The following is a 26,915-nucleotide window of genomic DNA, read 5'->3' on the forward strand; positions in this document are numbered from 1 at the left end:
GAAACATCAGAGTGCTGGCCCACTTGACTGTTTCCTTAAGCCACCTGGAGCTGGCACTTAGTCCCATTTCACCGTGGAAATGGCTAGATGGGACAGCCCCTGTAATGCTGGACAAGGTGACATCTATGTGGCTAACTTAGCAATAGGGGGTGGATTTTTTGAAAGTGTTACATGCAGATTTTATGATTTGATGCATTTCATTGCAAAAGGTGAAAATTGTGGCGGGAGGCATTTACTGTCATGCTGTGGATTTAAAATCCACACTTTAGGTCATTTTCCACTGCAGATATTTTTCCACAGCATGTGGATGCGATTTTTTGTAATCTCATTCACTTTGATGGTACTGTAATTTGCTGCAGATTTTCCACCTGCATTTCTACAGAACATCTGCAAAATTTGATCTTACCCTTAGAAACTTTATGAAATTTTTTGTTCATCTCAGTTTGTGAATAATTGTACATTTCACAATTGTGCAAGGAACAATAAATTCATTTCATAAACAATTTTTATGCGATCCCACTTGCTTGATAAATGGGCTTGGTTGAGAAAAAGACAATCCTGAGCTTTTCTTCTCTCAGAAGAACCTCCATGCATCACATTGACATTTTTTATTTCATGAAACGTTTAACATGGATATGATCATTTTGGAAAACCCTGCTGGAAAATGTGCTATGGAGAAATTTGGAAAAAATGAGTCCTTTAATTTTATTCCTACGAACAGCACAGTGTCTGTATCAAAATACATTTTTCCTAGTACGTTAAACATTTTGTTCAAACATGAGTTATATTTGTGGTCTGCAAAGCTTTTTTGTCCTAAAAAGGAAATAAAATGGTTAGTACTTTTTTTTAATAGGAATCATGTCTTTTACACATTCTAACAGCTACTGAAGGTCAGAACTTTTCCAAGGTTTGGCCTGGACTGAGCATGTAACTTCTAGATACAGTTTGAATAGAACTTCTCATTTGGGCAAATGCTTCCTCAATCAGAGCCAAAGTTTTGAAATATTTCAGCAGAAAAAAAAAATATTATGATGATTATCGTTATAACTTGCTACTGATTGCATACTAATTATACATTTATTTGTTAAAGCAAATCCTTGGCATTGTATGGTTTTCAGCAGGTTATGTTTTTGCAGTTATTGCTTGTGTGGATTGCTATAACAGGCAAAAGGTGTTGCTTTATACTGTATATCATGTCATTTATGATCTCTCTACACACATTAGGGCATTTTCACATGTGGCAGACTACTAAAACTCAGTTCCATTCATCTGAATGGGGTTGTTTTGGCAGAAAGGGCAGGAATTTCTGCCTTCTGTATTTAGATGAAATTTCTGCAATAAATCCATTGGGGGTAACTTATCATGCTGAAATATACCTATATTAGGCGGTTAGTTGCTTCGCTATCTGTGACTTCACCCCGCTCACACCAGGTCTAAAATTGTGGGCATGGCGTGTGCGGGGAAGGCGACGGGCTGAAAAACCCATCTCATTCATCATTTTCTAGGCCTGTTTCAGGCGTAGAAAATGGTCTAAATTTGAGACAACTCAGGAACCTGTCTTACATTTAGAACTAGTGCTTGACACGCTGAAGTTATGGAGATGCCGATGCCTCTTCATAACTTTGACGGATCCACCACCAGCTATTACAAGAACCTTTTTACAAGGTGCATAAAGCCGAAGTAACTTTTTATATTTAGTAGAGCATGCTAGAAAAAATAATGATGAAGAATAATGATAGAGATTAGATAAAATAATGAACATTTTATTGGGAAGGTGCCACCACTGGAGAAATTTCTCCTAGACGTAGGAAAACTTCTTTACATAATTCCTTGTTTAATTTATGTTTCGAAACAAATATTTTATTGTACAATTCATGAAGTTATACCATACCTTCAGGATATACCATCACATTATAACCAGTGGGGGTCCAACCTTTGGAACCCCAACCAGTCATGACCATGGAAATCCCTCTGACTTCCACCATGCACAGTGATGTCCAATCACCCTTTGTACAGTGAAAAGTAAGGCAATTTTCTGTGCAGGGAAAATCTGTGTATGTGCCGGAGCACTTACTGTAACCATTGCTATTGCTCCTTCAATCTGAGAATCATTGGTGGTTAAGTTGTAAAGAATGAAATAGCTTAGCGATATGCAATTTCTTACTGGGTAGGAAAACTCCTTTAACTGACAACTGGAAAATTGTCTGGCTTCATACTACATTCCTGCTTACCTTTGGAATTTACAAAACTTCACATATCCATCAATGCAGGAGCCTACAATAACAGACAAAGGTTAGAATACCACATGCCAATTTTTATAGATCCAAAATGAAGGAACGGTACATCTTTTGTCTAATCCTGTGTTCGCCTAAATAAAAATGCATCAATCACTGTATGTATGATTCTAGCCTAATGATGCAGAGACCTACCTTTTAGAAGTGGTTCAAAGGGTATTCAGATCACTTAAAGTTATCCCTATTCACTGGTTAGGGGACAAAAAACTGATTGGCAGGGCTCTGACTTCTGGGATTCCTACCAATCCAGAGAACTGGGTCCCATACCCCTGTCCAGATGGAAGAGCAAGTTGTACTATCTACAGCAGTTCTGTAAGAAATGAATGGAGCTACAGAGCACATACTAGACCTGCCGTCCATCAGAGAAGTTGTACAGGACCCCCATTCTCTGGATCAGTGCGGGTTACAGTGATCCTACTCCCACGAATCCATTGGCCATCCCCTATTCTGTCCTATCCAGTAGAAAGAGGATGCCTTTTAGCAACTGGAATACCTTATAAGTAGTATGTTTTTAATACAAAAATCTAAATCTCATAAGTTATTACTTATGTCACTGAAAACCCTGCTTCTTACACTTACCTTTCTTAAGCACTTGCAATCTTCACTTTTACCAAATACATTCTACAGTTTTTTATCTGCAGTTTCTTCTCACTTTGATGGCTGTAATACTGATTGGTATGGGGGTTATAGATTTTATATCAAGAATGAGTTAGAAATCACAACTGTAATATGACTACTTGTTTTCCTATTTTCCAAAAAGGGGTTAGCAAAAGAGTAGAGGTGAGCAAATTGATTCAAATTTGTTACAAATTTCCCAAATATTCTACTTCCAAATGAATCAAATGTTTTGGCGATTCGATGCAGACAGCATCAACCATTTTACATGTCTAACTCAGTACACTAGTCAAGGGAAACAGTGCAGGGAAGATGAAGATGGAAGATCACAATCAGGATTGACGATATTGACTTGTTTATTAGGCACTAGTTTAGATGCTAAGCAGAGATACCCTTCTGAACTAAGCCAGTGATGTGATAGGATGTGTCTGTCACAGCAATTAGACACATAAGACAACCAGTTTAGGATCTTACAGGGACAGTTTGAAGGCAGCCATACATATTAGTGAATTGTCGGCTACAAGTTTAATGTGTGTGGGGAGTTCCCGACTCTTCCCCAACAAATCAGGGGAAGAGATGCATTGGGCAAAGTGAATATTTTATCCCCATCCATTTGTTCTCCCAGGGGATAAGCCGCCACCAGAAGTGTCTGACACCAGTTATCTCCACTCTCTCCACAGAATAGACATGCATGTTCAGCCAAATTGATGTTCACATAAATGTACAGACTCTATTGCGCTCAGTTTGTATGTGCAAGAACCAGCTAGCAGCCCAATTAGTATTAAAAAAAACCTGAATCTACTGTACTGGCTGTGCACTCATGCTTTTTTCCTAAAAACCCTGTTGCAAAGCTTCTACAATTAATAATTGTACAAGAAGCGTATTTTCCAGCATCGCCAGCAGCGTATATTTTGCCACCAGCTGCTGCTCCTACTAGTACCCCTACACAGCCTGACATCTCTTGTCTTCTGCTACTACTGCCGCTACTACCACACCTACACAGCTGCATATCTTCTGCCTTGTCAAGTTTCATACTGTAGTGCGATGCTCCCAAAAAAGGTAGAATTATTGGACAGCTTGTTATAACCATGTGTGTATATACATTGGGAGGCATCTGCCTCATTAAGGCATAATTTTTGGACCCCTTTGTCAGTTGTTCAGAACAAACCACTGCTTTTTACAATACTATCATGTGTGTATAAACATCCCCCCAAAAAGTTTTTGGAACATTTTTCAATTTAAAAAAGCATAACAAATTCGACAGTACTGTGCAGGGTTATTAAACTGGCTGTTTGTTAACGCTGTCAACCATGCTTTTATCCATTACTAATGCTGTCTTTATTTTAAAGGGCTTGGAAGGGAAATGAGAGAGAGGGAGTGAGAGGGGCAGAGAGAAATCTCTAAAAAATGTAAATAAAAAATAGAGAAAGACACAAAAGAAAAAAATATGTGTCATATGAGACCTTAAGAGTGTCATACACAAATTTTCAGGCCAATTGGAACGCTTTTCATTTGGGTCCAATTTATTTGTTATAATCTGAATGGAAAGAAATTGCGAGAACTTTGCTTATCTCTACAGAAGAGAAAAAAAAAATGTGTGGGAACAATTTCCCTGTTTTATTGAGACGGGATCCAAGTTTCATCTAGGCATTAAATATATGATTCCCACATGAACAAAAAGATTTGTTAAAAACAAGGCAATCAAATATCCAGATTGAAATACCATCTGATTTGCAATATTATGTACTGTAGTCTGTAGCTTCTTTATTTTGTATCCTGGGCCTAAAGCCATGCTTTGCAGCCAATAGAATTGATTCCTCAGTCCAATGATCTTTTGCTGTTTATACTTACAGCAGGTGAATATCTTATCCATTGGTTGCTTTTCATCAATATGGTACAGGAATTCAAGCCTTCTCTGATGTTAATCCCTTCCTTGATTCAGTAAGTAGAATGCACTAAAATTCTTGTATCGGATTTCAGTTTAAGAATTTTGCACGTTCTTTTTCTGCTAGCTGCCATCTAAAGGTCAAATATGTGTCTATTAAGACAGTTTCTCCTCACACTGCTTACTAAACTAGAAACAGATCTTCAGGTCACTGTAAATTTATGGAGGAAGTCACATATTTAAATATGACCCCCACTCGCGATAAAAACTAAAGATCATCCCGTAAAAAATAAGTGCTCACACAGCCCCATACACATAAAAATAAAAAAACTATAGGGGTCTTAATATGGCAATGCAAGTTTTTATTTTTTTCAGTATTAAACGCAAGAAAAACTATATAAATGTGGTATTGTTGTAAACATAATGACCCAAAGAATGATATTAACAGGTCAGTTTTGCTGCATACAGCAACTGTGGCTGATTTTTTTTTCCAGCCTACCACTACGTTGCAAGAAATAGTAAATGGTGCCGTTTATAAAGACAAAAAACGTAAACGCACCACAGTTTTATGGGGGGTTTTTTATGTTTAAAACTGACCTGTTCCTTTTATTCTCATGATCATTATGAAACCATATTTAAATTGTTTTCTTGTGTTTTAATACTGAAAAAAATAAAAACTTTGGAACAAAAAAAAATAATTTTTTTTCTTTGCATCGCTATATTCTGACCTCCATAACGTTTTTATAGTAACATCAACGGAACTGTGTGAGGGCTCATTTTTGTTATGGGGTGATCTGTAGTCTTTATTGATATCATTTTGGAGTGTGTATGACTTTTTGATCACTTCTTATTTGATTTTAGTGAGGAGGTGAAGCAATTAAAAAACTGCAAATTGGCTATTTAGATTTTTTTTTCTGTTACATCGTTCACCATTCTGGATAACTACATTTAGATTTTAATAGTATAGGCATCTGGGGAAATGGCAATGCCTATGATCATTATTTTTTTTACTGTTAATTTGTTTTTATTTTTAATTTGGGGAAAAGGAGGGGGGTTTGAATTTTTATATTTTTTATATTTTTAAAAAACTTTTTCCCACTTATATTAAGTATATTAAGTCCTCTTAGGGGATTAAACACGCCACCATCAAATCTCTTGTCCCATAGACTGCAGTTTTACCACTGCAGCCTATCGGACATTCAGTACATTCCTATCTGGCCGGGCTCCATAGAAACTATTGCTGTGGTAGCCTTGGATCCTGCAGAGGAACGAGGCTACCACAAGGCACTATTGTCGTGCGATGGGGCAGCGTTCCCAGGAAAATCTGCCTCAGATACCGTGGTAGCAACTGACCATGGCATCTAGGGGGTAAAATGTCTGTGATCAGTGTTATCACCAATTACAGACATTAGCCCCAGGTGTCTACTGTGTGACACAGCAAAAATCTAATGGTTATGGTGCCCACTCTGTCCATTAGTGGGCGCCATCTTTAAAGTCACAACTTTCACCGTACAAGTACGGCTACAGTTGGGAAGGGGTTAAGGGTTTATTGTAACTCCACACGATCTTCCACCCCATCCCATCCCCATCCCATCAGTCAGCTGATCAACTACTGCAGTGGTTTTTGTGGCATGGTAATAGTGAGCCACATGTATGAACGTTTGCTATTGGTTTCCAAGAATAACTTTAAGTTAAAGGGGTTGGCCATTTTCTGGCTACTGTTGACCAATGTGTATATAAGATTTTTTTTACTGTCCACACATATGTCCTGTCCATAAGATGGCCAGGCAAATCAGCTCCATGCTGTTTCCTGCATTTACACACTGCCCCTGCACTAAACTCCCAACAAACTCCCAGCTAAACTGACAACTTCCAGTGCAGATAGCAGGTGCGGTATATTCAAACAGGGGAGAAATCACATGGAAGTGATTTGCCTTGACCCTCCATCAACAGCCATTTTATGGAAAATACCTCTGTTGACACCACAAAAGACTTGGCAAACAAGGGGGAATAAGTTATGAGCTGTTATTAATAGAAATTGGTGCATATTTCAACAAAGGCTATATTAGTACAGTTCATGCCAAATAATCCTCTTACAAACACATTAGTCAGCTGTAACAAGAAAGAGGTCAGCCCGTTTGACATTTTGGGTTAGTAACATGTAGAATTTGAGGTTCAGAATATCATTTTGTTAGGTAATCCAGTTACAGCTCAGCTTCAGCATATGGACATATGAACGTTACAGAGCAGAATTGTTGGTGCTATTAATGTATTTTTTGCCTGGTAATTCTCCTGCATCCCATTTTCCCGTGTCCTTTTCTGATTGGGGAGTCAATAACACTTTAGCTGAGGAAAGAGAGGCCATTGTTCCTAGTCTTCTTCATCTAGAGAAAAAGGTGTTTACTGTAGTTTGATAAACTCCTAAAATGTGGAATATGTGTATCTTATTATTGGCTCGTGCACACTGCTGTATTATAACTCCATTCATTTGTGATATATTTAGAACCAAGTATGAGATTGGATCCCCTCCTGTGAGATCAGGAAAGCCTTTCACAATGAAGGAACTCAATCCAAACCTTAGATCTTAATGTAGGGCTCGTTCTCAGACCCATAGAACACATACACTCTTTTTATGTCTTCTGGGACTGTAGTTAAAGACTGTTCTTACTGAGAAATTAATTTTGAATTTGTGATGTTCTACTTGGTATGAATAAATGATAAACTCATAAAGGTAAATTATACTTTAACCCCTTAAGGACCCACGCTGTATATGTACGGCGCAGCTAGATATGACTTAAGGACCTTGTATGGCTCAAGGTCCGCCAGGTGCTGGGGCAGGATCGCGGGGGAATCGGGACACCATAGCTGCTCTTACTGGCAGGCATTCATGTCGGGTAAGGGCAGCATTGTGTCTTTCCACCCCCTTGCAGCTCCAAGTGCTGCTATTAGCCGGTCAATGAAGACCGGCACATCACAACGCCGTAAGCAGAAGGAAGCTGTGGGGTGCGGGGGAAGTCATGGGGAGGTGACCGGTGCTGAACTAGTCAGCAGCGGTTTCCTCCTAGGTCAGGCAGAGGACTCCAGTGTTTGGCATCCCCTGCCAGTGCTGCTATTGGCTGGAACAACGTTTCAGGAGAGGGCTGTACCTCTCTGCCGGCAGCCATTCTAGCTGTTGACTGCATGCAGAGAGGGTCTGCGCTTCTGTGTGCTGCTTGTTGGCTTGCTGTGACTTGTGGTGCACCACCACTGCGATTTAAGCTTTTCCTACTGAAAGAAGAAAGAAGAAAATAAGAAGAATATCTGGAATTGCTGCACTATTTTTTTTTTCATTTGCAGCTGTTCCAGATCCCTAAACCACCCTCTTTTTTTTGGGTGTAAAAAATAGTTTAGTGTTAAATGGAAATCAATTTTAGAATAGTGTGAGTGTAATGTACGTGCATAAGTCCTGCACCTCCTGAGTACTGATTAGAAACATCAATTTTTCTGCTCAGTTTCGGTCTGCTAGGTTTACTGTGCAGATTATATTTTTTTTTTTGGGTAGTTTTATCAATATATTTTTATTATATTTTTAAAACTTTCTGTGCTCCTTTTCTCTATATTTCAAATTTATTACAAGCCCCTTCACGTGTGAAAACACAACATACACACCCCTCACACTATTTAAAGGTTTAAACATTTCACACGTCACACCACAATTAAAAAAAAATAGCCCGTCCATCCCAACAGTATACTCAGCTGAAGAGCGGTACGCTATGCTTGCCTCCAATACTGAGTCTGCCAGTGAGGGAGAAGAGGATGCCACATTCCTCTACTTCTCTACCCCCTCATCATCATCATCCGCTGATGAGGGACTCTCTAGAAGGCGCCCCAGAACAACAGCTGAGGCAGCCCCCTAGAGTGAGCCCATATGGACCCCACCCCCTAACGATGATCAGCCCCAAATTGATTTTGAGGGCAACTCGAATACAGATAAACTGTGCGGGCTTCATTGAACTACATTTTTTCAAAATCTTCTTCTCTGAAGATTTTGTAGATTTTATGGTGGGCCAAACTAATTTATACGCCCAACAATTCATTTATCAGAACGCTACATCGGCATACACTAGATTTCTAGGTTGGCCCCTAGTAAGTGCAACAGAGATTATGAAGTTTTGGGGACTCGTGCTGCATATGGGCGTTGTAGAGAAGCCAAACATTAGACAATATTGGAGTTCGGACATTTTCTACCAGACTCCAATTTACAGTAAGACCATGACCCAGAGTCAATTAGGAAATTCCTACACTACAACGACAATGCGCAGTGCCCACCATAAAAAGACCCAACATTTGACTGTCTGTTCAAGGTTAGGCCTGTCATTGACCACTTTAACACCAAGTTTGCTGAGGTGTACAACCCAGATAAAAATGTCTGTGTAGATGAGTCCTTATTACTTTTCAAAGGGAGGATTAGATTCCGCAGGTACCTGCCTAACAAACAGGCAAGGTATGGCATGAAGATATACAAACTTTGTGAGAGTAGCTCTGGGTAGACCCACAAGTTCCCCATATACAAAGGGCAAGATTCCCGGATAGAACCCTCAGAATACCCCCCATCCTAGAAGTTAGTGGGAAAATCATGTTGGACTTACTGCACCCACTGCTGGATAAGGGCTACCACTTCTTTGTAGATAACTACAGTTGCAAGAAAAAGTATGTAAACCCTTTGGAATGATATGTATTTCTGCACAAATTGGTCATAAAATGTGATCTGATCTTCATCTAAGTCACAACAATAGACAATAACAGTCTGCTTAAACTAATAGCACACAAATAATTAAGTGTTACCATGTTTTTATTGAACACACCATGTAAACATTCACAGTGCAGGTGGAAAAAGTATGTGAACCCTTGGATTTAATAACTGGTTGAACCTCCTTTGGCAGCAATAACTTCAACCAAACGTTTCCTGTAGTTGCAGATCAGACATGCACAACTGTCAGGGGTAATTCTTGACCATTCCTCTTTACAGAACTGTTTCAGTTCAGCAATATTCTTGGGATGTCTGGTGTGAATCGCTTTCTTGAGGTCATGCCACAGCATCTCAATCAGCTTGAGGTCAGGACTCTGACTGGGCCACTCCAGAAGGTGTATTTTCTTCTGTTTAAGCCATTCTGTTGTTGATTTACTTCTATGCTTTGGGTCGTTGTCCTGTTGCAACACCCATCTTCTGTTGAGCTTCAGCTGGTGGACAGATGGCTTTAAGTTCTCCTGCAAAATGTCTTGATAAACTTGGGAATTCATTTCTCCTTCGATGATAGCAATCCGTCCAGGCCCTGACGCAGCAAAGCAGCCCCAAACCATGATGCCCCCACCACCATACTTCACAGTTGCGATGAGGTTTTGATGTTGGTGTGCTGTGCCTCTTTTTGTCCACACATTGTATTGTGTGTTTCTTCCAAATGACTCAACTTTGGTTTCATCTGTCCACAGAATATTTTGCCAGTACTGCTATGGAACATCCAGGTGCTCTTGTACAAACTGTAAACGTGCAGCAATGTTTTTTTTTGGACAGCAGTGGCTTCCTCTGTGGTATCCTCTCATGAAATCCACTCTTGTTCAGTGTTTTACATATTGTAGATTTGCTAACAGGGATGTTAGCATATGCCAGAGACTTTTGTAAGTCTTTAGCTGACACTCTAGGATTCTTCTTTACCTCACTGAGCAGTCTGCGCTGTGCTCTTGCAGTCATCTTTACAGGACGGCCACTCCTACGGAGAGTAGCAGCAGTGCTGAACTTTCTCCATTTATAGACAATTTGTCTTACCATGGACTGATGAACAGCAAGTCTTTTGGAGATACTTTTTTAACCCTTTCCAGCTTTATGCAAGTCAACAATTCTTAATCGTAGGTCTTCTGAGAGCTCTTTTGTGCGAGGCATCATTCACATCAGGCAATGCTTCTTGTGAAAAGCAAACCCAGAACTGGTGTGTGTTTTTTATAGGGCAGGGCAGCTGTAACCAACACCTCCAATCTCATCTCATTGATTGGACTCCAGTTGGCTGACACCTCACTCCAATTAGCTCTTGGAGATGTCATTAGTCTAGGGATTCACATACTTTTTCCACCTGCACTGTGAATGTTTACATGGTGTGTTATTAGTTTAAGCAGACTGTGATTGTCTATTGTTGTGACTTAAATGAAGATCAGATCACATTTTATGACCAATTTGTGCAAAAATCCATATCATTCCAAAGGGTTTGCATACTTTTTCTTGCAACTGTATTATACCAGCATACCCCTATTCATGTAACTAACTGCCAGAGATACTGTGGCTTGCGGCACAGTGTGCAAAAATCAGAGAGGCCTCCCTAGATCCCTGGTAGGGCAACCACTGAGAATGGGTGAAAGTAGGGCTCTCCTCCATGAGAACGTGCTGGTGGTTAAGTACAAGGACAAGAGGAAGTCTTTGCACTGACCACCATTCACACTAACACTTCCCCTGCTCCTGTACGAGGTGCCACAACCACTATCCCCAAACCAGTTTGTATCCTGGACTACAACAGGCATATGGGAGGGGTGGATCTTTCAGATCAACTTCTGAAGCCCTACAGTGCCACAAAAAAAACTAAAGTGTGGTACAAAAAGCTGGCCGTACACATTGTACAGATGGCAATGTGTACGTGCTATTTCAATCTGCAGGCCACACAGGAACTTTCCTTTAGTTCCAAGAGTTGGTTATCAAGGCCCTAATTTTTCAAAGCCAGGCTGGAGAGGGTCCTAGTACTTCAGGAAGTCATGGTGCCTGTGTTGTACCAGGGCAACATTTTCCAGGAGAAGTCCCCCAGACAGCAAGGAAGAGAAGGACCCCAAAAAGATGCATGGTGTGTTCCAAAAGGGGCATAAGGAAAGACTCCATTTACCACTGCTAAACCTGCCCTGAAAAACCTGGCCTGTGCATGCAGTAGTGTTTTGAAATCTACCACTCATACATGGAGTATTAATTTAATTTCATCCATGATGTACCCTGTCGTTTTACCACCTTATATTTTTGATTTAGTCCGCATAACTTACAGATCCACTTTTCACCAACCACTACATATTCATTTCTGTGAAACACCTGTTAGGTCAAAAGTGCCCTTTACACCCCTTAAAAGGTTTGTACGGGGGTGCTCTTTCCATAATGGGGTCACTTCTTGGGGTTTTTAATTTCTAGGGACCTTAGGAATTTTTTAACATGCGACATGGCACCTAAAATCCATGTCTGTTTATTCAAGCCTGCAAAAAACATATTTTGCCCTTTGCCTCTAGAGCCCTTCTGTGCACCCATACAGCTGGCTAAAAGCACATATGGGGTGTTTCCTGAATGGGGAGAAAATGGGAAACACATACTGGGGTGCATTTTCTCCTTTAACCGCTTATGAAAGTGAAACATTGGGGTCTGCTAGTTATCTTTCATTTTCATAAATGTGTGCTTTGAAATCCTTTAACAAGTGTTTCTGCCTTCTGTGAGACACCTGTTTGCTGAAAGTACCCTTTCCACCACTCAGGGCTGGGACAAGGTCCACCACCAACAGAGGCTGAGCTGCCCAAGTGCGCCCCTCCCCCGCCGCCATTTAGATATGCATGTTTGTTATTAATCATCATCCAGATCCCCCTCCCCTAAACAGTGCCATCCACAGATCCCCCTCCCCTAAACAGTGCCATCCACAGATCCCCCTCCCCTAAACAGTGCCATCCACAGATCCCCCTCCCCTAAATAGTGCCATCCACAGATCCCCCTCCCCTAAACAGTGCCATCCACAGATCCCCCTCCCCTAAACAGTGCCATCCACAGATCCCCCTCCCCTAAATAGTGCCATCCACAGATCCCCCTCCCCTAAACAGTGCCATCCACATATCCCCCTCCCCTAAACAGTGCCATCCACAGATCCCCCTCCCCTAAATAGTGCCATCCACAGATCCCCCTCCCCTAAACAGTGACATCCACAGATCCCCCTCCCCTAAATAGTGCCATTCAAAGATCCCCCCTCCCCTAAACAGTGCCATCCACAGATCCCCCTCCCCTAAACAGTGCCATACACAGATCCCCCTCCCCATAGCAGTGCCATCCACAGATCCCCCTCCCCTAAATAGTGCCATCCACAGATCCCCCTCCCCTAAATAGTGCCATCCACAGTTCCCCCTCCCCTAAACAGTGCCATCCACATATCCCCCTCTCCTAAACAGTGCCATCCACAGATCCCCCTCCCCTAAACAGTGCCATCCACAGATCCCCCCTCCCCATAGCAGTGCCATGCACAGATCCCCCCTCCCCATAGCAGTGCCATGCACAGATCCCCCTCCCCATAGCAGTGCCATGCACAGATCCCCTTCCCCGACGCCCCCAGGAGTACATTTATAAACTATTCAGTAACTTTAACTTTAATCATTGCTGATCTCTTTACTTGAATATCGAAACCCTGTCTTAGCTCCGGGTAACAGCAGGCAGTGCGGGCGGCACTCACTCACTGATGTCACGCGCCTGCGCCGCCTAGTGGGAGGAGGAGGCGCGCGACGTCGGTGAGTGAGCGCCGCCCGCACGTACTTACTGCTGTTACCGGAGCTAAGACAGAGTAAGATATTCAAGTAAAGAGATCAGCAATGATTAAAGTTAAAGTTACTGATTAGTTTATAAATGTGCTCCTGGGGGCGGCGTGGCCCTGTATATTCTTCTGACTCAGTGGCCCTGCCACCACTTAATATGTTTGTACGGGGGTGTTCTTTCCAAAATGGGGTCAATTGTTGGGATTTTTTTATTTCTGGGGACCCTCAGGAATCTTTTAACATGCGACATGGCACCTAAAATGCATGTCTGTTTATTCAAGCCTGCAAAAAAACATATTTTACCCTTTGCCTCTAGAGCCCTGCTGTGCACCCATACAGCTGGCTAAAAGCACATATGTGGTGTTTCCTGAATGGGGAGAAAATGGGGAACACATACTGGGGTGCATTTTCTCCTTTAACCGCTTGTGAAAGTGAAACATTGGGGTCTGCTAGTAATTTTTCATTTTCACAAATGTGTGCTTTGTAAGGGATCGTCTCTTTTCAGGGGGTCACACTCACAGATATCTTTGCAGACACGATTATAATGTCCCAACTCTTGCTTTATTTCAGGTTAATAAGTAGCAGCTTCAACTTATAGTAAAGTAACCTTTAATCCTATAAGATTTTCGAATGCAAGGATGGAAGAGATGACATCTAGATTTTTAAATAGGGGTTATCCTGAGAAGATATTAACTGAGGCCAAAAGCAATAGCGGGGTACAATCTGTCCCGAAAAACAAGAGCAATCGCATAGCGTTCGTACATAAATACCATCCCTTTAATTATCATTTTTATAATATTGTACGTAAGCACTGGCATATCTTAGGGAAGTCATATCCAACAGTGGAGGAGTTCAAAAACCCACCCCTCATCTGCAATAAGCGTAGTCCTAATTTGAGGGATCAACTAGTACACGTAGATATAGGTACTACAAAAAGAGGACAGATACAGAAAACCTTTACGCATCAAAAATGTGGAACATTTCCTTGTCTCCACTGCATGCAATGCACCAATGTACAGAAGGGCCAATATTTCTATCATCCACGCACTCGAAAATCTTATAGGATTAAAGGTTACTATACTTGTGACACTACAAATGTAATCTATTCTATAAAGTGCCCTTGTGTGTTGTATTGTATGTTGGGGAGACAATGCAGATGGTGAAAGATAGCATTAGCAAACAGAAGTCCACTATACGTAAAAAGAATCTCTTGTTACCCATACCTTTTTATTTTGATATTCAAAGACATTCAATTGTGAAATTGAAATATCAAGTTATAGAGCTTGTTCATCAACCAAGGAGGCGAGGTGATTCAAAAAGATTATAACTCCAAAGGGAGGATTTCTGGATCCATACTTTGGATACCTTACAACCCAAAGGCCTGAATAGAGATGATGAGGTTATGTGTTTTTTGAGTCTAATATGGGATGCATTCTCTTACAGACCACAATACCACGATCATAGTCTGGAGGACTCTTTTTCTTTTCTTTATGATGAACATTGATTATAGTAAGAAAAATACACTTTGATTATATGCCTATGTCATTTCCTGTTTTCCTAATTAATTGATGATGTCATGACCAGGTGATTGTAATTTGTGTCTATAAAATGTTACATGGTGTCATTTAGCATCATGCAGCTGAGGAAGACTGGACGGGCCGAAACGTGTCCTGTAATTTTGTCATTTTGATTATGAAATAAAGCATATCCACACTATGTCACCTTGCCACTCTGTCGCCTCCTGATGCTGCCGCCACCTTCAGACTCGGTTATTGTGCTACTCTGTGGCCTACTCTTACTGCTGCCACCTCCAGACTCTGTCGTTGTACCGCTCTGTGGCCTGCTCATGCTGCTGCCACCTCCAGGCTCGGTCATTGTGCCACTCGGTGGACTCCCCACACTGCTGCCAACTCCAGACTCTGTCATTGTGCCACTCGGTGGCCTCCTCATTCTACTGCCAACTCCAGACCCTGTCATTGGGCCACTCTGTGGTCTCTTCATGCTGCTTCCCCCTCACCACTATGTCATAGGTCCACTCTGTGGACTTCTCATGCTGCTTCCCCCCTCCCCACTTTATGAATGGGCCACTATTTTGCCTTTCGGCCTGGTTGACATCATGATTTATATGATTTATTTGACCTTTCTTCTGATCTGTCAGAAGGAAGAAAAAATGAGGCGCACAACAGATCCTCTCTGTGTAGCAGCTGTAAGGCCTGTATGGTCCCATCAGAATTGGCTTATGATTTGGTATCCAAAAGCAGGAGTCGGTACAAAACACAGAAGACATCCAAATATTTCATTCACATGTCGTCTATGTTTAATCCACTCCTGTTTTTTTTTTGGGCATTAGCAATACTGATGGATTATTGAGCAAATGCTGACCGAGTGAAGGCGTATGCTTCACAGACAGGATCCGTTTTTGTGGGTTATTGTTCTGACGGATCAGAGGAAGGGCAAATTAATCAGTGACGTCTACACAAACTTACTGCTGACACCCTCTCCACTCTGTCCGGGGGGGCTCTACTTGTGTAAGCGTTTAATAGAACAGGTTCTGTTGTAGACATCTATGTGGAATCAGCTGACGAGGGTGTAAAAGGAGTGCTCTTCATCTTAAAACTAACATGGACCTGTAAGGCTGAGTTCATACTTGAGCTATTTGGTCAGTTTTGGCAAATTTACATATACTTTCTTATAATTTTAATCAAGTTTTCGTTCAATTTAATATAAAATATTTAATGAATTTACTAATAAAAATGACATGTTGCCTAAGACAGGAGAGAATTGGCTAGTCTTCTGTTTATTCAACGACGTGGTGCTGCGATGGAGAAAGCATGCCAAGAAAACAATTCCTCTCCACCTTGAGACGAATCCTGTCAAGATTGCTGCAAGTGCGGTATTGGCTGCTCATCGACCAAAATACTTCTGGGGGAAACCTTCCTGGCATGAACAGGCGTCCAGTAGCTACAGACAATGAGAAAACAAAGCTTCAAGATAGCTTGGAGCCCGGAAGAGTCGCGAAGTTAGTCAAGATTCAAACCAACCAACCAGGCCCCGGTCTCTTCGTCCGGTGAAAACATCACGGGTTCCCAGTCATTCTTGGAAATAAAAATGAGGGCATCCTCATTATATTTAATTACGGTAATTTAATAATAACATATTTAATACATTTACTAATACAATTAAAATTTTGTCTATGACAGGACAGAATCGACCAGTCTTCTGTTTATTTAACGACGTGGTGTTGCGATGGAGAAAGCATGCCAAGAAAAAAATTCCTCTCCACCTGGAGACGAGTCCTGTCAAGATTGCTGCAAGTGCGGTATTGGCTGCTCATCGACCAAGATACTTCTGTATCAGTGGCTGGTGGCAGGGATCAGCACTACAGCTTCACCTTCTCTGCCAGAGGAGGAGACCGAGCTACAGTGAGTGACTGAGTCACGTGCCCGCTCTCGGCGCTCTGAGTCCTCTCTAATCTTGCGCCTCAGTCCAGCCTTCCACCGCGGCGCTGACGGGCCGGCTGTCACTGTCTGCAGCAGCGCATAAGTGAAGCGCTGCTGCTGCAGATGATTAATTTGCTAGCTGCAGAGAGGAGAGTAAGAGCTGGCCGCTGTTATCGCTATTATTGTGATTCCCTTCTTTGTGTGGCGCCAAATTTATTAGGATTATAAGTACGAGCTCATATAGCTATCTCAATGAGACCAATTCAGGCAAGTATCATGAAAAATATGCTATGGTTTATTTAAGTAACATACACTTATATAGGCAATGTGAGGTAGACAAAAAGGGTGGTCCTTAAAGAAAGGTTATTGGCTCTGTGACAAAATGGGAGTAGTTTGCTAACTTTATCCCTAAGTTTCATTGGCACATTTAAAAGACTTCTCCCCGGAAGAAGCCAGCGTGTGTGGCGAAACGGCGTTGGGAGGCGGCGGCTGAGGAGCCAGCACACGGTAGGTATTTACTACATTTATGTTTCTCCACATTTATGTTTCTCTTCGTCACTTTTGCTCTTTCCTTTTTCCTTGGTTTTGTCCGGGAGTTTCATGCACCTTATAGACAGGTGAATGTGGATGTCTGCTTTTTTCATGCTGTTCGCAGTGTCCTGCATGTGCTGACCCCTCAGCCTCCTCCTTGGTTTTGTGTCCTCCATTTTCTTATGGCTGCTGTCTATAATAATTATCTATGTACTGTATTGTAATATTTTACCTTTAATAAAGTTTTGTACTTACTACTTTCTCACCGAAGTGTGGCGTTGCAATTTGTTTGTGGCACATTTAAAAGTGGCAGCTTAACTCCCCCACCCTTCCCCCAATAACCTTAAAACAAAGAATGTATACATGCTTCACATCTCTAGTTAGCTGCCATGTAGTTGGCAAAAATGTGTACTACAGTATATAGAGAGAGAAATAAAACCTCTCTCTCACAAATCCCTCCTTTTGCGGTAAAGAGATACAAGATGAATAAGCAAAGTGAGGTACTATCCCAATGCCCTAAACGGCGAAGAGCTGGACTTTCCTTATTGCTTCACCAGGTCCCCCCAACTCACTTTCGGGTTTGCTTTCATCTTGTTCTATTTATTCTGCAACTATCAACAAGGTTTTATTTGTTTTAGGACGGAATTGCGTTCCTCAAAGAGGTGCTCATAATAATCTTTGGTTTTGACAGTGTCACAATGCATGTACATGGTGTTTGCAGGTATGGTTTAATTAAACATTTTAAAAACTATTTTCCTAAAAAAAGGAACCACACAACACCCTATTAATGCCAATGCCAAAAATACTACCACAAGAGTAACTAACAGATTAGCTAACACACTAGACCAGTTCCCAAACCACTGTTCTAGCCATGAAGTAAATGGGTTATTGATTCCAGAGTTTTCCTCTAGTTCATTCGATAAAGCCATCAGTCCTTTCAAAGCCTTGGTAATGCTTCCATCAGGGGCAGTGTTGTTCGAATAAAGGTGCAGCAGGAACTTCCAATCATCTTGCAGATACCTCCTTTTTCCGCCAGGATCATGTCGAGAGCTAGTCGATTCTGTAACGCCATCACTGATGAAGAGCTCAGTTGTTCCGCTATTCCTTTTACCTCATCTCGGTATAATTAATGAATCTCTGTTGATTATAATACAAATAGTTAATCCAGTCTACATTTTATTCACGCCAATTATGGGAAATATCGATTCAAACCAGCAGCTATCTGGTTTCTAGCCTTTAATTCATCAGGAACTCCTCTAGGGACTCCTATAGCAATGAGCTTGATTTTGATTTACATGCTTTTTTTCGGGCTATTAAGCTAAAGGTCTGGTTTCACAATAAGGAGCAGATCGAGCATGCCAAGATGAGTGAATTATCTCTTGGCATGTTCGATCTCTCACTTAAAAATAATTTAATCCTTGTCATCAATGAACCTGCAATTGAGCGTATATGGCTGCTGTCAAGTCTGATATTCAGGCATTGAGAGGGGTACACTCCACACAACCTTTTGGTCATCCCAATGTGACTGCTGATGAGATGGTTGCCCTTAATGGATTGAAACATGATCCCGAGCTTGCAATTAAGGCCGCCGATAAAGGCGGTGGAGTGGTTGTGTTGGACACCCATAAATACATTGCTGAAATTTTGAGGCAATTGGGTGATAATACCATCTACAGGCACATTGATTTTGATCCCAGGTTTAAAATTGCTGGGCTCATTAAAAATGTTTTGACCGATGCTTTGAGCGCAGATGTCATCGATGAGGGACTTGTGGATTACCTTACTGTAACGCATCCAGTCACTCCTGTGATTTATGTGTTGCCTAAGATCCACAAGTCCCTCGTCGACCCACCCGGTCGTCCCATCGTATTGGGTTCTGACTCGATTTTCAGCCATATTGCTATCTTCCTCGATAAGTATTACGCAGTTTTTCATGTGGAGGCAGTTCCTATATACAAGATACCACCGATTTTTGCTCAAACTGCAGATGGTCGATTTGGTGAGTGTACAGGGGGTGACATTGGCATCTTTTGATGTCACCTCCCTCTACACCTCAATAGATCATCTGAAGGGGCTATCTGCGGTTTCATACATGCTGGAGAGATCATCACTCACTTGCCAATCCAAACAATTCTGAATAACCATTTTGGAAATTGTTTTGAGATTTAATTACTTCCTGTTCCAGGATTCTTATTATATGCAAGAACAGGGCGTGGCGATGGGGTCCAATGTGGCCCAACCTACGCCATATATTTATGCGTCGATTTGAGGAGGATGTCGTCTATGGAAGCCACCACTTCCAATATGTCAGGGCGTGGTGGCGGTACATAGATGACATCTTCCTCATCTGGACTGGCAGTGTTGAGCAGCTTTGTGAATTCCATAAATTCCTTAAGAGAAACGACAGTGCACTTCAATTTACTTTAGTGCATTCCCATACTGAGATGCAGTTTTTGGATACCCGTGTGATCCTGGCGGAAGGCAGGTTGCAGACAGAACTGTTTACCAAGCCGACTGACAGGAACACGCTATTGACGTACAGTAGCAATCACCCCAGATCCATGGTTAGATCCCTACCGTATTCACAGTAGACGCATAGTCTCAGATCCGGAGGTGTTTGATAGTACTTTGGATACATTGATGAATAAGTTTAAGAGGCGAGGTTATCCAACCAAACTACTTTATGAGAAAAAAGAAATAGCTAGGAGACTAAGTAGGGATGATACTCTTAAAAGGAAAGTACAACAAACTAAAATGGTCAGGATCCCCTTTATTTCGACGCACTCTGAACAGAGCATAGAGATAGGGAACATCATTCGACGTCATTGGAACATACTGGGGGGTTGCCACAATACAATTGAGGAATTTCATTCTCCGCCCCTAATGTCCTACCGCAGGTCCAGGAGCATCAAAGACCAGCTGGTCAAGGCTGACGTAGGCACGCTGAAAACGGCTAGACAGACGACACTGACAACAAGCAGTGTTGGATGTTTCCCATGTCTATCATGCGTTAACTGTAAATACATTCTAAAAGGTAGAAACTTTGTGCATCCTCAAGCTGGGATCGCATATCAGATAGAACATTATCTGACCTGCGATTCCAGCCATGTCATTTATGTACTTTTATGTCCGTGCAATCTGGTTTATGTCGGTGAGACAACTACTGACTTTAAGCCACGTCTTAACAACCACCGCTAAATATAAGGAAAAATACGGCTTGACCTGCCAGTGTCAAAACCACTTTGTCGATTTCAAACATACAGAAAAAGATCTGAAATGTTGTATAATTGATTTTATACCAATGCCTAGGAGAGGCGGTAACAGAACAAATTTGTTAAAAAAAAGGAGTTGAAGTGGATCCATACATTGAATTCCCTTAAACTGCATGGTCTGAATGCAGACTACAAAAATTGGCATGGGCTAGGTCTGTGACTTGCCCTTTTTCTGCATATTATTATGTCGACTGTACCTGTGTATATTTTGTGATTGCTTGTACTGGACAAAATACATGTTGTTTATGAATTTCAAGTTTTTTATTATTTTCTATTTTTCAGATTTTTTATTACAGATGGTATGCCACAGAGTATGGAGTGAGGAAGTCTGAGGCTGCATTCGTGAACGGTGTGCTGTTGTAATGTGCAGAGGACGTTTTTTTTCATTTAATTCGCTTTTACATTTATTGTTTTTGCAGTTACAGTCCGGTATTCACATGGCAGGTGGCTGTGAGGAGAACCCTCTTAAAGGGGTGGTGATAGGTGGGTCTTGATCACGGACACAATGCGACCCTGCACTAACGTGCAGATGCACGGTTGGTCCGAGGTCACGGATGGAGGCTCCACCTCTGTTAGGTTGTGGTAGCCCTCATCCGACCCCACTTATCCACTCAGGTTGTTATTTGGCACGATTATGTGCAAGTACCACCTTGATCCTGAGTGCACCAGACTATACTGTTATTTATGCGCATGTGCTTGTCAGTAAATGTACTAGTTCCCGCATCCAAAAATGGCAAGACCCGACATCAGTGTTGTAGTACGCAGTCGCAACATCACGATCGCGTCGAAACCCAGAAGTATGAGTACACGTCATCAGACATGCGCAGTCGCGCTTCAGGCACGCCGGACTGCACGAGTTTATCATGGATGGCAGCCATTCATCCTCGTTCTCCTCCTTCACCCTCCGTCTGCAATACCATCTAGTAAGCACCTTGGCACTTTATTATTGATCTCAGCTGGCATCGTTAATGATATTAACATTAATTATAGGTTTATGTATGAATTTCTATACACAATAGAATCATGAATGCACTTTGTCATTTGGATACTTATAACATGATCATGAATTATTGATTGTCTGTGTTACACTTTATTATCATGTAAATTTATTGTAATTTTTTTGATTGGTTTTTAATTGTAATGAATTGAACACATATGTTTTGCAAATTGATATGATCAGCACAACGCTATAAATACTTAGCAAATTGTCTGTACACACTGCTTGAGGAAGGGCTCCTGTATAGAGCCAAAACTCGCATGTCCTTTCTGGGTAAATAAAGTATTTTTGCATTTTTTACTTTCTGGAGTGCTGCCTCATTTTTACATTTTTTTAATATATATATATATATATATATAAATATGAATCAAAAGATGTAGGTAGTGACCTCCTTAGCCGTGACCAGACATTTGGTTTGCTTACTGACTTGATCCCACTCAAGAGGCAAAAATAGTACAAATAGCATCAGCACCTTAATCAGGGTACATTGGCCAATCCATTCCATTCGTATACTGGGTTGGAGTTTCACGTCTCCACACAACCACAAGATATCCGAATGTTGATAATCTTGGTGGACAAACCATTTGTCAGGGTAAGCGTCAGAGTCACTACTTGTCTCATTTAGATAGATGATATAGGAATAATATCCTGGAGGGAAAACACCAATGTCTTTGCCTGTACTATTGTGATTAAAACAGGTATAATTTCCAGGGTATACAGAAACCCATATGGTCTTTATCATGAACAATAGAATAAGTAATTCTAATGTCCTGCAGCAGGAGGTGTCATTACAGGGAAAAGTTTCAGTATACATCTTAATGATGCACCTGAAACCCTCAGGATCGGTAACCTCATTCAAAGGAAAAGGTACTGTACCCAAATGAGGTCGAGCTGCAGCACAGGCTATCAGTAGGATCGCTTCTGGAAAGAACCGTATAGCAGATCCACTCTATCCATAAATTTGTATCTGAAAACCCTGTCTCTAAGGCTATTTTGTCCAATCGTGGGTGAAGATGTAGGAGGTACAAAGGCAATTACACTCTGATTATTTTTATTAGTATGCTCTAAATGCGGAATCTGGGGATTCAATCTAACTGTGCCTTTCCCCTGTACAATATAGAATAAACAGGAATATATGCAAAAACATTACGGCCCTTGCAGTCTTCCGGCACTTGAGGTTTGGTACTTTTTTGCAATGAGATGCGTGGACCCAATCAGGCTTTTCTTCCAACTTGACAGCAGTGGCGGGTGGTTAACAGTACTTAATGTGGACCCTCAAACCGTGGTGCTAGGACTTTAACGCACATTTCACCACTAACCCAATCTCCTGGTTGTAGAGAATGAGTTGCCTCTATGCTGTCTGGATCTGGAAGAGAAGCAAAAACTTAGGAATACACATTAGACAATCTGCGTACTTTGAAATACTATTATGCTGCATCTGGAGTTGTTATGGAAAATAGAGTAACTAATCTAGGGGCATTCCCAAAGAGTATTTCATATGGACTCAAGCCTGTCTTCCAGTTAGGGGTATACCGGATGGAGAATAGTGCCAAGGTTAGACACTCTGTCCATGGCTTATTCAGTTCAGCCATAGCCTTCAGAATTTTTTATATATTGTGCCATTGAGTCACTGTACTCTACCGAGCGATACGCAGTATGGAAGGCTTGTTCAATACCCAGGGCTCCCATAATTTCCCGCATGACCTCCCCTGTAAAGTGAGAACACAGCCACACTCAATTGTCTCTGGGACCCCAACCAGCAAACTATCTTGACTGTGTTTTGTGCAGTGGTTTTGGCCACAGGATAGGCTTCTGGCCACCCTAAAAACAGATATACACATACCAAGATGTATTCTAGGGTCCCAACTTTGGGTAGTTGGATGTAATCTATTTGCAGTCTTTGGAAGGGGAAATCGGGCCTGGAGGTAACATAGTAACATAATGCCAAAAAAAAGACATTTGTCCATCCAGTTCGGCCTGTTATCCTGCAAGTTGATCAGAGGAAGGCAAAAAAAAAACTGTGAGGTAGAAGCCAATTTTCCCCACTTTAGGTGTGGCCTCAAAGGTGTTTTTACTGTCCTTCCTATGTTGATATGGCACAAATCATACAAACCTGAGTGAATTTGTCTGCACCTACACTGAATCCTGGGCATACCAGTGATTATGAACAAGAACAGTCATCACAGTTTTGGACATATTAGTATTCCATGAGTGGCTTGGGCTGTGACAGGGAACAAGGCCTGGGGCAAACATAGATTTCCTCTAAATTCCCATGTTCCTTTTGGGTCATCACATCTTATTTCTCTATTCATACTGCCTTTTCCTCTTTGGTTGTTTGAGACTGTAAGGTTTTGAATGTATCAAAAGCTAACTGGCAGGGAGATTTGCTGTGTACTGCTGCTATCCTACAGAATCATCTCTGGGTTTCTGTGCAGCAGCTTTTGCTGCCAGATCAGCTCGATGATTTGCTCGAGCTTCAAGGGTTTTTTCCTGACGAATGGCCTTTAATTTTCATAATGGCCACAGCAGAGCGTCCATTAGGGCTTTCAACCCTTTGCCATGTTTAATTTGTCTTGCCATTTGCTGTAAGGAAATCACTAGCCTTCCAAATTGGACCATAATCATGGCTGATCCCAAAAGCATACCTGGAATCCGTATAGATGTTTGCAGTATTTCTCTCCGCATACCTGCAGGCCTCTTCCGAAGCTTTAAGTTCAGCTTCTGTGCAGACATGTGAGAGGGCAGTGATTCTGCTTTGATCATATCATTCTGAGGGACACCTGCATACCCAGCATAAAACTTCTCCTGGATCACCATACCGCGATCCATCTACAAAGAGCTATAAATATGGGTTTTCTAAGGGAGTATCTACCACGTGATCAAACCTTGCTGGTCTCATGGGACAATAATTGGAGACAGTCGTGTTTATCTTCCGGGTCAGGAAGATACTCAGCTAGAGACTCATACTACTACTTCCCTCCCCCCTCCAGATGCAGCAGAGTAGTTGGATTCAAAGTGTGCACCTTTTGATGGTGACATTTGGTGGCATAAGTAGTGCACATTCTAGTCTAAGGTGTCTGGCGGTGAACAGGTATTTTGACTGTACTGGTGTGAGAATGGCCGAGATGTCATGAGGGACAAAAACAGTGATTGGATATATTTGAGCACAATCTCAGAGCTTTTGTCAAGGGCACGTTGTACAGCCACCAGTGCACGGACACAAGATGGCGCTCCTCTAGCCACTGGATCAAGTCTAGCAGAGTAATACGCCACTGGACACTGTTGGCTAGCCCTAGCTTGTGTGAGAACAGCTGAACCATGGCCAAGACATTCAGTGCAATAGTCACAAAGAAGCGGAATGGAGGCCAAACGGTGCCAGACTGAGGCATTCTGAGCGGATCCGCATCCACTCAGAATGCATTGGGGCTGTACGGATCCGTCGTGGCCGCTTGTGAGAGCCTTCAAACGGAGCTCACAAGCGGAACCCCAAACGCAAGTGTGAAAGTAGCCTCACAACTCCCACCTACCCCTCATATCTTCTCCTGCCTCTGCACTTGTGCCATGCAAGGACATTAGGAAAGCTGAGTCACATTACATAATAGCACCCAGCTTTCCTCCTGTTCTGAATGGCATATGTGCAGAGGAAATAGCCTGGGAAAGCTGAGTGAACACACACACCTCTGCACTGTCCACCTATCAAGTCCTCACTTACTTCATTACTGGTGGGGTTGTGGCAATCCAGAGGAATCAGGCGGGAGGTGGAGCTAGGAGGCGGAGCTAGCAGGTGGGAGGCGGGGCTAGCAGGCGGGGCTAGCAGACGGGAGAAATTAGAAGATAGATGGGGGCGGGACTCTCCCTCCACTGCGGGCCCCCCTTCGTCACGGGTCCATAGCAGCTGCGTGGTCTGCCAATATGGTAGGTACGCCACTTCTTTGCTTTCTCCTTCAATCCAAATTCTCTGCTCTGGGCGTTGGGGGGGCGGAGCCTGTGCAACGTACGTCAGCCAGACGCTAGACGTGGCCTGTTTTGCCTGTGTGTGCAAGCCGCTGCTCCAGTCTCGGAACACTTAAAGAGACAATTAGCGCAGGCACAGCGGCTGCCGGCGCCCGGCAGGGGGCCCCCTCCACTCCAGACTCCAGCCCGGTTTTAATTACAGCATACAATAGAATTTATAGATATAGTAGTAGTTGTGGCCGGGCCGGCGCTGGGGGCCCTAAGGAGTCGGGGGCCCGGGGGAAATTGCCCCCCTTGCCTCTATAGTAGCGCTGGCCCTGCATACTGGGGAATTATGTGCACCTTGTGGTAAGACCGTCCAGGTATATTGCTTCCTGTCAGAGTAAAAGCAAAAAAGATATCTGCAATCCGGATGTAATGGAATTGAGAAAAATGCATTTGCAAGATCCACCACAGTGGAAATGAGTAGCACTATGGGGAACCTACGCCAACAATGTATTTGAGTTCGGTACCACAGGGTATTAAAAACGGTAGCCTCATTAACAGCTCTAAGATCATGTTACCATTCTATACTGCACTGGCTGACCTTCCCCCCCTTTTCTAAAAATGGGGTACAAGGGAGTAATACTTGGAGAGGTGATTTCAATTAGTACCCCATTATCAACAAAATCACGTACTATTTTGGTGATTACATCCGTTAGTTGTATACTGAGGGGATACTGCGCCTTTCGAGGTAAAGGAGCACCAGATTTATGTTTCTATCATCATTGGAGGGACAGATGAACGGACAACATCTGTGGGTCTGGAGGCCACAGATGTGCAGGTATTTGTTGCAGCCGAAGGGACAACGCCCTCTTTAGAGAGTGTAGACACATACATGTGGAATGGATTATAATCACAGGCTGCCAAGATACATACAGTACATACCAAAAGTGTCACGGATGGTGTACAGGAAACAAGATAATGTAATACAATCAATGACTCACTGGATCCACAACTAAGGAACAAAAGGGAGAACCCCTGCATAAGACCTGCAACTTTCCCTCACTGCTCAGCCTATGCGAACACCCCAAAGGTGGATGGGCGCATATCAACGTACCTAGGCTATCTAATACCTGAATACCCTACAATAGTGAGGGGACACGACCACCGGCTCCCTACACTAGACACGGAGGGAGGTCAGGGTCTCCTAAAATCCAGCAGACAGAAAATAACAAATAAAGGAACAACACTTATCTTGCAGAGTACTGAGAAATAGAAACAGCATGCACACACACTCCAGGAAGTTGTATAAGCCGCACACTACTGCATATGGGGAGGAACTTAAAGGGCAGCAATCAGTCCAACTGCATGACAGCTGAGATA

General features: G+C 42.4%; 1 long non-coding RNA gene across 1 annotated transcript; it reads left to right on the forward strand.

Moving 5' to 3' along the window:
- Window positions 1–10,606: 10,606 nt before the first annotated feature.
- Window positions 10,607–26,612, forward strand: LOC120996931. Its single transcript, XR_005777985.1, has 4 exons — window positions 10,607–10,617; window positions 17,599–17,604; window positions 20,502–20,505; window positions 26,484–26,612. It is a non-coding gene; the product is annotated as an uncharacterized LOC120996931 (long non-coding RNA).
- Window positions 26,613–26,915: the final 303 nt, after the last annotated feature.

Source organism: Bufo bufo, chromosome 4 (genome assembly GCF_905171765.1).
Source record: "Bufo bufo chromosome 4, aBufBuf1.1, whole genome shotgun sequence".
In the NCBI taxonomy this organism is placed as follows: domain Eukaryota; kingdom Metazoa; phylum Chordata; class Amphibia; order Anura; family Bufonidae; genus Bufo; species Bufo bufo.